The sequence below is a fragment of the Vombatus ursinus genome, unplaced genomic scaffold (genome assembly GCF_900497805.2).
Source record: "Vombatus ursinus unplaced genomic scaffold, bare-nosed wombat genome assembly UNPS02014832.1, whole genome shotgun sequence".
NCBI lineage: Eukaryota > Metazoa > Chordata > Mammalia > Diprotodontia > Vombatidae > Vombatus > Vombatus ursinus.
The window spans coordinates 53,550,031-53,564,368 of record NW_020954610.1 but is presented as its reverse complement, the minus strand read 5'-3'; positions in this window follow the sequence as shown (position 1 = coordinate 53,564,368).

The following is a 14,338-nucleotide window of genomic DNA, read 5'->3' as shown; positions in this document are numbered from 1 at the left end:
ATGTTTATTTGTGACTAATGTCAGGATCATCCAGTGAGAAGAACAGGAACCTTTTATTTGGGTGACAAGAACAGGGAAATACATTCAGAATGTGTCTATTTAAATGTTGGCTAAGGAGTAAAAAACTGAAGTGAATTTAAGCATCCCTTCAAAATATTTGGAGCTTCAATTAGGTTAGCGGGAACTGGGGCTCTGTCTCAGGGACTCCAAATTTAATCAGTGTCAATAGCACTCGTGTTTCTTCAGTCCATAGAGAAGAAAACAAACTTAGTACCAACTTAGTTATTAAGACGAGTTAAAATAGGAAGCTTACAGGTGGCCATGCTTCCTTGCCTGCAACCCTACCCTGTCATGATACCTGTATACTAGGGTGATTTCTTCCCCGTGTCTACCCTTACTCTCCCTTAGTAACAGCTTCCGCAGTAGGGACTGGTGTCCTTGTGTCTCTGTGTTTCCTCTACAAGTCTTGAAACCGTATGTCCAGAGATCTGAGGTCTCTCCCTAGACCACACATTCCTCTTGCTCAATGTTTATCCTGGGGTACATTTTGGTTCCTTTTGTTCCTATACCAGACTTGATAGTTGCAAACAACTGAAAATAACAACTTCAGAAACATGAGCACAATGTTACCAACTAAAAAGAGTGCCTCAGATTAAGAAACCATAATGAGGGTATATAGTAATGCATGCGCCACAGTTATAGAATACTTTTTTTAAACTTTGTAATCCTAAAGCATTTTTAAAAGTTTTTTTTTAAATGAACATAAATCTACTTTTTCTCTCCCCTAATCTCCATCCCATTGGAAAAAAAAGAAGAAAACTAAAATTGTGTGTAATAAATATGTATAGTCAAGCAAAACAAATTCCCTCATTTGCCATGTTCAAAAATATATGTCTCATTCTTCACCCTGAATCCATCACCTCTCTGTCAGGAGGTGGATAGCATGTTTCATTGGTCCTCTGGAATCATGGATGGTCATTGCATTGATCATTGTTCTTACAGCTTTCAAAGTTGTTTGTCTTTACAGTGTTAATGGTATATAAATTGTTTCTCTGGTTTAGCATAACTCACCTTGCATATCTTCATACAAATCTCTCTATGTCTCTTTGAAATCACCTCTTGCCTCATTTCTACTAGCACAAAAGTATTCCATCATATTTGTGTAGCATAATTTGTTCAGCCATTACTCAATTAATTAACATTCCCCTTGTTTCTGTTTTTTTTTTTGCCATCACAAAAAGAGCTGCTATAAATATTTTTGTACAAACAGGACCTTTTCCTCTCTCTTTGATCTCTTTTAGGCATAGGCCTAGAAGTGCCATAGCTGGGTCAAAGGGTCACTGTTTAGTAGCTTTTTGTGTCCATTTCCAAATTGCTTCCTGGAATGGTCATACCAATTCATAGGTCCACCAGCAATGCATCAGTGTGCCAGATTTCCCACAGCCACTCCACATTTGTCATTTTCCTTTTTGGGGGTCATCTTTGCCAATTTGATGGGTTTTGAGTGGAAATTCACAGTATCTTTAATTTGTATTTCTTTAATTATTAGTGATTTGGAGGTTTTTAAAATATAGCTATATATTATATGAATATATGGAGTATTTGTGAAAAGTGAAAATTCATCTTAGTTATTGATTTCCCCTTGTATTGGGTCAATACATAATATATGGCCCCTTGCTTTTTGGTATCTGACCTTTTCCAGATTTCAGGACCTGGGTTCTAGCCTATGGACATTCATTCTAGCCTCCTTTAGTATTTTCTCAAAGGTTACAGGAAAGGCTATAAAACAACCAAGACTGTCTGTGAAATGGGTGCATGTGTAATTAGCATATCCCTACATAGACTTATATGGTGCTCTCAAGGATTTATTAATCAATTAATTAATCAATCATCAAGCATTTAATATCTTAAATGTGCCTTCTATGTTAGGTACTGAGGATATGAATGTAATAAATGAAACAATCCCTACTTACAGAGCTTACATTTTCAATTTAGAATTCCATAAATAATCTGAAGCAGCAATAATTTTTCCCATAGAATCTTCAATTTGGAAGGGACCTTGGAGGTCATCCAGTCCAATCCATAGCTAATTGGAACAAATTTAAGCCCTTTCCAACATGACAACCTTTCAAATACTTGAAGATGGCCATCATGTTCTCTCTAATTCCCCTCTTTCTCAAGCTAACCATCCTAAGTTACTTTATCTATTCTTTATCTATTTATTTTTTATTTATATTTATACTTTATCTGTATCTATTTATCTATACTTCATCTATTCTTTAAGTTCTCATATGACTCAATTTCTAGGCCTTTCACTACCTAGCTGTCTTCCTCTGGATGTGCACAAGTTTGTCAAGGTCCTTTGGACAACATGGCATCCAGAACTGTACACAATATTGCACTGGTGTGGTCTGACTAGTGCAGAATACAGCAAGGTCCCAAAATTTACTAACGTATGCAAACCCTCTGCTCAAGCTACACCACTACAGACCCTAGACCCCAAAGACATTAAAGAAAGTGGAAAAGGATTCTGTGGACAAAAATATTTTGAACAGTTCTTTTTATTAGTACTCTTTTCCCTAAAAGTGAAACTCAGCGGGTGTCCCTCAACAGGGGAATGACTAGACAAACTATGGTATGTGAAAGTAATGAAATATTTTTGTGCTGTAAGAAATTATGCAATAGATAGTTTCAGAGGAAAATGGAAAGACCTCTACGAAGAGCTGCAGACAATAGTGAGCAGAACTAGGAGGACAATTTATATGGCGATGACAACATTATAGAGAAAAACAATTTTGCAAGACTTTAAAACTGATCTATTCAGTGATAAAACCTGAGAGCTGATGGGCCTACAATACAGAAGGAGACATAATTTTTTGGACGTGGCCAATATGGGAATTTGTTTTGTTGGACTATGGAGATTTGTTATGGGATTTTTCTTTACAAAATGTTGTTCAGTTGAAGGGAGTGGGCAGTGTGAGGGAGAGATAATAAATACTTGTCAGAATGTATTTTAAGGAGCAGCTAGGTGGTGCAGTGAATAGAGCACTGGCCCTGGAGTCAGGAGGACCTGAGTTCAAATGTGACCTCATACACTTGACAGGTACTAGGTGTGTGACCCTGGGCAAGTCACTTAATCCTGTTGCCTCAGCAAAATATATATATATATATATATATATATATATGTATATATACATTCACACACACACACATATATATATGTATATATACATATACACACACACACATACACACATATATATACATGCACACACACACATATATATACACACATACACACATATATATATACATATATTATGTATATGTATATGTATATATATATAAGAAATTGAGAGAATACTGTGGGATTATAGGAGCATAGATTTAGAACTGGAAGGGACCTCTGTTGTGTGATTTAGACCAGCCCTCTCATTTCATTAAGAAACAAATTAGAGATGTTAGGTTACTTGTCCAAAATCATACAAGTAGCAGTGGGGAGAGCTGTTTGAATCCCAGTACTCTTTCCATGAGACTATATTCCTTCTATAAAATTTCTTGTTCTAAATACTCTGCCTCCCTTAATGAGGCTGAAGGTTGTTAGGGTTTGTGTTTTGTTTTTGGCTGTTTTCTGTTAGTTTACCTTACTGTGGTTTACATTACCTCTTGGACTCATATTGAACCTTGTTCCACCAAAATCTTTGGAATTCATTCATTCACTAAATATGAGTCCTTCCTAGGTACACAGGGAATCTGCTAGTTTCTGTGGGCAATGCAGGGATATGCAAAATATATTCCTCTGAAAAGTTTTTGCCCTGGGGGGAGATAAAAAATATAACTAGCAATCAATGCCAGAGTGAAAACAAAATGGGAACTATTAAAGGCAGTTGTACCAAATGAATGGGATAGACAAGGAGTAACAGAATCTTAGAATCTCAGAGTTGGAGGGGGGCCCCAGCGGTCATCTAGCCCAGCAGTGTCAAACTCAAACAGAAATGAGCCACTAAGCCATGCACAAGGATCCCTGTGGGGTGCATATTAACTGAGAAAACCACATCTAATGTTATCCATGTCCTATTGTATTTTCATTGATTTTGTTAAATATTTCCCAATTACATTTTAATCTGGTTCCCTCCTTACTCAGGAGCATTGTGAGCTGCAATTGCTGTCTGCTGGCTGAATGCTTGACATCTCTGATCCAATCTCACCAATCCACTAAGCAGAATATTTTCCCCAGCAACTCTAATAAAAGGTCACCCAACCCATGTTGAAAGGCCTTTAATGAGAGGAAAGCAAGATAGCTCATTCTGCTTTTGGACAGATCTAATTGCTAGAAAGTTTTCCCTTATATTGAATCAAAGTTGGCCTTTCTGTAACTCCCACCATTTGGAAGTTATAGACAGAAATAGTTCGGTTCTATGGGGCCAAGCAGAATGAGCATCATCCTTTTTCACAGGAGAATAGATTCAGAGCCTGAAGGGATCTCAGAGGCCACTAAGTCCAATCTTCTCATTTTACAGATGAGAAAATAGAGGCTGACAAAGATTAAGAGGCTTGCCTAGGATCATGTAGCTAATAAGTGCCCGAGGCAGGTTGTGAACTCAGATCTTCCTGAGTCAAAGTCCAGAACTATATTTGTTTTACCACATAGCAGTTCTTTAAATAAGTGACCTAGGAGTTTGGGAAGAAATAGATGATTGTGGACTAGAGAGTTTTTAGGGCTAGAGATGTATAGACTGAGGAAAAGAGAAGCCTGGAGGAATGATGAAAGTGCCAGGAGTTTTCTCCTAGACAGCCCTCTCCAGGGCAGTAGCCTGCGTTCTACATAAGCACTGAGATAGCCCCATGTAGTCTCCTCCCATCCTCCCACTTTCATTGGTGCTATAAAGAGCAAGGCTCTACTATGAAGGATGCATCTTACAAATTAATATTTAGGCCACTGGAAAATCAATATACTTTCTATCAAGGAAATAGTCCTGTTATCTCCCTTTTATTGCATCCATTTCAGGGACAAATGGAGGCTTTTATACTGGATGTTATCTGTTCTCTTTCAGCACAAAGCTTGTGATAAAAAATGATGGTGTAACACTCCAAATATCCTACTGCATAATTTTCCATGTTGTGCTTGCCTGGAAGACTGGAAGAGATATTTTTTACTCTTTGAACACAATGGGTCTAAGGCAATGTTGAATCTCTCTCTCTTTCTCTCCTTCCCTCTCTACTGTTGACCATTTTTTGAGAAGCCAGATGATGGACATGTACTAAGATGGGGAAATAGGAACAGAAAAATAGGTCCAAACAGAATGAAGGGGATGGGGGGCCAGGGAGAGGTGAGGAACTGTGTTCTTGGAAATCCACTAGAGAGCTGATGGGGCTAAAGCAAACCTTTTGAAAGAGATGCTCATGGGGCAGCTAGGTGGCACAGTGGGTAGAGTACCAGTCCTGGAGTCAAGAGGACCTGAGTCCAAATCCAGCCTCAGAAGCTTAGCTGTGTGACCCTGGGCAAATCACTTAAACCCGATTCCACCCCCCTCCCAACACACACACAAAAGAAAGAGAAGTCACACAGGTAGGGAAAAGTTGGGGAGAAACTGAGCTTATTCAATCTAAAAAAAAAAGTTCATGAGAGAGAAAGTATAAAAACTAACAAGAAAGATAGGGTAAGAGAGTATTGGAGAATTTCTCAGCCTGGGGCCCTTGAGAACCCAGGGAGAATTTCATCCACCTGTAGGTCTACAAGACTGGAGGACAAATAAAATGAGTAGCCAAACTGAAAGGAAAAGAGATTTATTAATACAAGGAATCAAACTTGCCAGCTGATAGCAGCTTCACAGAGTAGAGATTTGGTATACGTAGATTTCTTTAGTCCTGCTCAGTATTCAACATATTAGCAGCATTCTGGGGGTATTTTGAATGGACTAATAGGATGAAGGAACCAGTGGGATTTAGTGTGATGCTATAAGGAAGTTGGTCAGGAAAGTGTTGAGTTGGATACAACATTTGTGGGGTTGTATGAGTATTGTGTACAGTAGGGCTTGTCTGAAGGTTTTGCCCATTAACTGGGAGATTCACCAGACTAGATGAAACAATAATTTAGAAGTGTAAAGTGATGGCTGGAAGTTGGTTTTTGGTTTTGAAGTTTTCGCCTTTAAAAAAAGTCTCTAATGTTGTTTCCAGCAGTGAGAGAGGCTGGTGAGACTGGAGATGATAGAGATACTATCGTTCACTACTTTTTCAGCTTAACTGGAATGTTGAGGCCTAGGGGTCCTTCGAGATCTTCATGACAGTTTTCCTAGTGCACTCTGACTGAGGTGTGGGTTACTTCTTGGTACTGAGTGTGGGATCCCCCTCCAAGGAATAACCTGGTTGAATGTCACATTCTTGGCAGTGGTAGGGGCAAGAAGGGACAAGCAGTAACCTGAACCTCTAATCATGTTGTTCAGTGACCCATCATCTTGGGCATGGGGCCAACCCAACTGGAAGAGGGTACTCATCCTTCCATAGAATCCTTATAGAGGTAAGTGTTCCTGAAGACCATGGAAGAGGATTCCCATGGGTTGAATTATCATAGTGGGTTCAGATTGCTGCCAGGAGCAGGGTGGTTGAGCTGGAGATGATGACCTCAGGTTTGTCTGTGACCAATAAAAGTATCTCACAGGCTTTGACCAGCTAGCTCAAACTAGGCCCAAGATGGTGTAAGAAATACAGTAATCTCCCAAACCTGCAAATTGAAGAAGCCCTGAGGAAGCTCTGAACCCTCCGACAAAGAACCTGTCACCCTGTTGGAGTAAGACCAGTAATAACAACCCCAAACCCCACTTCCTGTTGGTGGGGAGTTTGAATATCAATTAGCCTCCTATTTCCCAGAAGTCTTTGCTCTTCACTTTCATCTGTTCCCCAATCTCTGCCCCACCCCTCCACCCCTATCCACTAGCATGAATCAGCTCTACTCTCCAGGTCTAGTTTCCTTGATCCCTTCTACCAATGCCTGGTCCTGCTAGACACAGATAACTCTATGAAAGCCCTCCTGACATTAATGGTTTGAGGGGAGAAGGCTCATTCCCTCAGAGACTCCAGGAGGGTGCCCAGATCCACCTGAAGCTCCCATGTACCTGTTTCCATTATTCTCACTGATTGCCCTTCATTTTGTGAACATCTCTCCTCTATAAAACTGATTTGCTTTACTGTCTTATTGTGAACTCTGTTCACAAAGACCCTATTAGTATTCTGAACCTCCCAAAGTCTGTTAAGATACATAAGCAGTCACTGAGACTATGGCCTCTTTTTTCTTTTAATTACTTAAAGATATACAACATTTTTGTGGTTTATAAGGGTCTTTCCTCACAACAACCCTAGGACGTAAGTAGTACAGGTGTTATTTTCTCCATTCTGCAGATAAGGAAACAGGCTCCCAGCAAGAAATTATTTGTCCAAGGTCAGGAGGCTGAGCAAGGACTTTATTGAAAAGATGTGGAGGTAGGGGATCGTTTAGCCCATCCCCCTGCCCCACTTTATAGCTGAGGAAACTGAGGCTCAGAGGGGTTAAATCATTTGCTAACAGTCATACTAATGGGTATTTGAAGCCAGATCTTCTTCTGACTCTAAGATTAGTATTATTTCCATTGTATCATACTGTGTCTGGGGGCTGTGGTACCCTGAACAGGACCCAGACATATTTAGTTTGAATTTGGTCTCTGCCGTGGTACATATAGGGGTATGCTGGTAAATATTTAACAACTGACTCTCTGAAAAAAATCTGCTCAGAACACAGTTCTAAATTTAATGCATTATTAATATTTCTCCACTATTTTTTAAAGTCTAGACAATCAGCGAAACAAGAAATTAAGACCTGATTAGTAGCATTTGCTGATTTCTGAGGCATAAGTGCTCGTACTGAAAAGTTAACAATCACTTTGTAGAGTCAGTTTAGGCTGGCTTTAGCACATCAGTCAGTCATCCAGATATATGACCTTAGGAATATAGGTTCAACCAATCAGTTAATCAAGGTAGCTAGGTGGCACATTGGTAGATTGCTGGGACTACAGTCAGAAGACTCATCTTCATAAGTTCAAATCTGGCCTCAGACACTTACTAGCTATGTGACCCTGGCCAAGTCACTTAACCCTGTTTACCTCAGTTTCCTCATCTGTAAAATGACATGGAGAAGGAAATGGCAAACCACTCCAGTATCTTTGCCAAGAAAACCCCAAATGGGGTCATGAAGAGTTAGTCATGACTGAAATGACTGAACAACAATAAAAGTCTTCATTACCACCACAATGATAAAACTATCACAGTCATCTCTGTCATTATCTGCAATGATAACATTATTCTTACCATCATTATGTTGCTTTTGGAGATGATGGCAATGATGAAGATGATTCCTTGTTATCATATTTGTCACCACAAATGCTACCATCACTGTTTCAATCATTATTCTTTGAAGTGTTTCATGACAGGGCAGGTTTTTTTCAGGCTTGTCACAAAAAAACTAGTAAGTGCAACTCTTGCTTTGGGGACAAGGAAGACATAAAGAAGATGGCCTCATGGTACTCAGACAACTGTTCATATAGCAGTCACTTCCAAAGATGAAGAGGACAATGACAGTAGCATTGATGGTAGAAATATATTAGCTCAGGGTTGCTGCTGCCGTTTCTACAAATAGCCTAAAATGGGAATAGTTTTTGTTTGTTCTGCATAGTTTGACACTCTGCCTTTTAGGAAGACAAGTTGATTTAGATGTAAAATAGCTGAGGTTCAGAGGTGAGAGATTTGGGAACCCTGACCCATCAGATGATTGACTAATAAATGTTTCTTATTGGTGGAGGATATAATGAAATCAGGTCTCATTTTTTATGGCTGTTCGACAAGGTGTCTCTGGTTTGCTATGACTGGGAAATAAGGCAGCATTACCATTTTTCAGGGTCTGTTTATGAGAAGTGTCAGTTTCATGAAGCCAAATCTGAGAAGTCCTTTGAGTACCTTTAAACATAAGCCTATGGTACTGTGTTGGAATTTCACAACTCTATATTCATTTTCTTGTCTAGAGGTGATGTGGATAAAAGGATTCTAGTGAACCAGTTCTCAGTCTTGGTTCCTCTCCTTTTGGACTCGCTCTTATTTTTGGAAAGGTATTTGGATAGGTGGGATTCCTTACTCTTGGTGATGGGGTTAGAAGCTACTGGGGAGAACTGGGTCTTTAACTTGGTAACCTCATCTCTGCAAATATAAAACCTGCCCAGGGAGTAGAGGCAGTGCGATAGATGAGATGACTGCTGGAAGTCCCCTAAGGTGACATGACAGATATCCACATACTTTTCTCAAGAAGCATTGATCTTATCCTTGTGTTAGGAAGGAAATAGTGGTGTCCTTAATAGGGTTCTTAACAATTTTCTTGTTGACTGCCACTCACTTGATCCAGTGATTTCTTCAGACCTTTTTTCTTTTCTCAATCTCCCAAAACACCCCTCTTTTATAATTTCCTCAAAAAATCTATCCTGCTACTTCCTAGTATCATAGGACCATAAGTTAAGAACTGGAAAGGATTGTAGAGGTCAGAGTTCTACAGCCATTTTACAGATGAGGAAATTGAATGTTTAGGGTCATAGAGCTAGCAAGTGTCTGAAGTGGGATTCTAATCCATTTCTCCCTGATCCCAAGTCCAAAATTCTGTTCACTATGCTATTGAGAAGATTGAAAAGGACTCCCTTAACTTTTCTCTTCCAGTCCTCAAGATTTTTCAGTCTCTCTTTCCCTCTTTGATCTTTATAGCTTTTCTAAGATCTTGATCCTATTCTCGTTTGACTGCCTCCAAGACCTTGTTTCAACAATCATCCCCTGTATCTTTCATTTATCCCTTCCCACAGGCCTTTTCCATTTGCCTACAAAAATGTTCAGAGCTTCCCAATCATAAGAACCTTTTTTTGATCCTTCTACTTCATTCATGTGCTTTCCTAGCCTCCTGCTCTCTCTAAGGACCAAACTACTTGAAAAAATTGTCTGCACTTTATGCCTCCATTTCTCTACCCTCTCTATTAATCTCTTATGTCTAGTTTCTATCCCCACCATGGTCCTGAAGTGGATTTCTCAAGGTTTATCAATAACCTTGCTATTTACCAAATCCAGTGACCATTTTTTCCCCTGCCCTGGCTCTGGAGAACTTGATGCAACTCTCAAGTGTCCAGACTCATTGCAGATGGTGTTTCTGTGTCCTGGGGCATTTGGACTCCATTCCTCATGTGGCAGGACCTTGAAGTACTTCACCATCAATTTGTAATTTTCTTTATACACTCTAAGTTATCAATGTACCTTCTAACTCTAATTTTGTGATTCTGTGAAGTACCTCCTAGTTGTGTGTAGGTGACTATTGTATGTGCCAGTAAAGACAAAACAATTATTTAAGATATAATACCTGTCCTCATGGGGCTTACAATTTAGTGGAAGGTTATGACATATTCAAATGACTGTAACACAATATTTTACGAGGAAACCATAAGCAAAACACTATGTTACATCCAAGGGAAAGGTCATTACTAATTAGTTTTATTACAGTAGATAGAAAGCTGGAACTAGAGTAAGGAAAACCTGAGTTCAAGTCTGGCCTCAGATAATACCTGTGTGACCTATATGGGCAAGTCACTTAATCTCTGCTTACCTCAGTTTCCTCATCTTTAAAATGGTATAATGATAGCATGTACCTTCAAGATTTGTTGCAAGGATAAAATGAGATTCTATTTTCAAAACACTTTGTAATCCTTATAAAAGCCCTATATAAAGACTGTCTATTATTATGGTTATTATTTTTGTTGTTGTTTACTTATTATTGTTGTTGTTTGAGCTTGGCTTAAATGTGTGGGTAAGAATTTAAAAAGGGAGTGAGAGAGAGAGAGAGAAAGAGAGAGAGAGAGAGAGAGGAGGAGGAGGAGGAGGAGGAGAAGAAGAAAAAGAAAAAGACTAGGAAGGAGTATTTCATAGATAGGAAATTGCATTAGCAAGGGAATGGAAGAAGAAAATTTGAAGACCTGAACATAAGTAATTCAGTTTGACTATATCATAAAGTATGTAGAAGGAAGTGCTATGAGATAAAGCTGGAAAGATAGGGTGGCACTGAATCATGAAAGCCTTTGAATTCAGACCAATTCAAATTGGTCTGAACTTTATCCAGTAAGCAATAGAGAGAAATTGTGGGATTTTGAGCAGAGAAATGACATTATCACATCTTTGTGCAAGAAAGGTTAGTCTGTTGGTATTGTGGAGAATATATTGAATGAGGGAGGGAGTGGAAATGGGAAAACCTTTTAGGAAATGATTGTAGTAGTTTGGTGGAGGGGAGGTTGGTTGCAGTAGAAAAAGAGAGGAAAAGACTAATACCATATAAATGGAGGCAGAATGAGGAAGACTTGGTAATTGATCAGAGATAAGAAGTGATGGAAAGGAAAGAATAAAAATAATAGGAAGGTTTTTAATGTGGGTACCTAGGTGAACAGTAGTACTTTTGACCCAAATAGTGATGATAGAAAAAGCAACAAGTTTTTGGGAAAAAACAAATAGCAAATTATTTTAGACATGTAGAATTTGATATACAAATGAGATACCCAAGAACCTTGTAAGGAATTGTAGATGTGGGCCTGGAGCTCAGGAGAGAAGCCCAAACTCAAAATATAGATTGTCATCATGTATAGATGATAGTCAAAACTGTGGTAGTCAATTATATTCCTGAGATGGGAGGAGAGGAGAAAATAAAGAGGAGAGGGAAGAGAACTGCAGGGCAGAACCTTGAGGATCCAGACCCACCTTACATAAAGAAGAAGATGGGAAGCCAGTCAGTGGGACAGAAAGAGCAAGTGGAGAAGTAAGAGAAACAAGAGAATGTTGTGTCTCTACAGAGGGGGGAAGAGAGTATCTGTAAAGAAGGGGTACTGCAGCATCCAAGTGTTGACATATGGCCAGTTTGTTGCTGGTCACATGTACATGATAAAAGTAGGAATGTGGTCAGCCAGGAGAAAGACAATGACCTCAAGACTTTTTTTTTGAGCTTGCACAGTATTTTTTTTTTTTTTTGTGTGTGAAAAGACCCAAAATATTTAGAGAAATATTTATAAGTTTGAGACCTGGAAAAACTGGTGGGTCAAACCTATAAAGCATTTTGAGGTTTCTTTGTTAGATCTCCCCTCTTACATTACAATTTATTTGGGGGATGGGATCTCGATAAAAGAATTAAGGAGTTAAAAGGACTTTCTAACTGAGCCAGATTGAATCTTTGAGTAGGAAGTTGAGGTAGGGGGATTTATCATTTGAGCAGGACATTAAGGTTTAAAACAGATCTAATGTCTGTGGGATATACTTAGTTGGCTAACTATTCTATGTTCCAAAAGAGGTTAACCCCTGTGAATGGGGACCCTGTTTTTGGAGAAGTGAAGCCTATGATGGCCAAAGCTCTGAGAACATTTAGTCTCTTTGTATGTGGAATAGAATTGTTGTTGTTCAGTCATGTCTGACTCTTTGTGACCCCATTTTGGGGTGTTCTTGGCAAAGATGCTGGAGTGGTTTGCCTTTTCCTTCTCTAGCTCATTTTACAGATGAGGAACTGAGGCAAACAGGGTTAAATGACTTGCCCAGGGTCCCACAGCTAGTAAGTGTCTGAGGCCAGATTTGATCGTAGGAAGATGAGTCTTCCTGACTCTAGGCCCGTTACTCTCTCCACTGTGCCCTCCAGCTGCCCCACAGAATAGAATACCTGAAGATTTTTCCTCCAAATCTGAAACTAGGTATGCAAAGGGCCTGATTCTTTAAAAGATCTTGAGCTTAATCTCTTGAGATCTAAGATATAAAACAGATGGTGAAGAAGTGGCCTCTCTCTTCTTAGAGTTGGAGACTAGCTAAATCTGGAAGCTGGAAGAAGAGAAAAAGAAAACTCTATGATCAAATGACCAGTAGAGCCATGGTTGAGAGAGACAATAAAGCCAGAAAGAACACCCTTCTCAGTGTCCATTTGAGACCAATAGGGAGAAATGCCTTGTAGAGCTGACATGCTATTCCCATACAAGTAGCAGAAACTACATGCCTGGCAGATGCTATATACTACATGGGATGAACATGATGCCATCATCAGAAGATATGGGTGAATTGGGTTGTTCTTCTACATGTGTCATGGCTACGTATATTCCCTATGTGTGTCCACTCTTTCTCACTAATGATATATGAGTTTGTGAGAGAGTTGTACTGGGTTTATGGGGGAAAGGGTTCATTGCTTTCTTGCTATGATATTTCATTCAACGCTTTTCTTTGTCTCCTGGTTGACTGGAAAAACAAATACATTGGTGTGAGCTTGTGAGCTTTGTTTTTTGAGTGGATGAGGACCCAGAATGCCTTGAACCTGAACTTTCTGGGAGAACTTTTTTGGGGGAGAAACTATGTGTAAGTGGTGGTGGCGGGGTACATATCCCTATGTTCTACCTTATGTGAGAGGGAGTAGATATGGTTTGTTTGGTCTCAGGGAGTAGAAGTAGGAGCAATGGGTGAAAATTGCAGAGAGGGAGGTTTTATCTTGATGTACAGAAAAAAAATCCAAACACTAGAGCTATACAAAAATGAACTGTCTTTCACTGGGTCTTGAAGTGAAGGCTGAAGAGCCATTTGGGGATATTTGTAATAGAGATTTCTGCTCATGATGGGGTTGGAAGAGTTGTTCTTTGAAGTCCCTTCCAACCAGAGGTTCTGTAGGGAATAGGTTTTCTTTTTAGACAGGAAGCTGGTTTTCTCTGCCTTTTTCTTTTCCACTTGCATTTGAATCAGAGAAAGTCATTTTTAGCACTAAGAAAGACCTCTGTTAGGTATTAAACAAACAGTCATCTTTGACAAGCTTTATGAAATATTCCTTGCATCACTCTGTATTTTGGGCAATTGTGGAAGTATATATGTACATGTGGAAGTATATATGATCTTGTCACACTGACTATTTTGAGACTTTATCCTTCCTTTATGGCATTTCAAAAGCAAGTGAAAGGTCAATGCTTATATCTTGCTTGGAACCTCAGAATACTGTTCTTGATTTTGGGACAAGGACAATGTATTCAAAAAATACTTTAGTGTTTGTTTATTTTTAAACCTTTCTCTTTTTTCCTTTTCTTTATTTGTGGGTAGAGGGAGTGAATGGAAGAGTTTCCCTGGTTCTTCAAAGACAGAGACTTCTAGAGGCAGTGAATAACATTTTCTTTTGGTTGATCAAAAACAATACAATTCTTTATGTTAATCTTGCCCTGATGAGAGTCACCAAGTGATTATAGGAAGTTGTAAGAAGCCAAAGAATATGTCATGTTAAATCTTGGCTTGTGGTTTT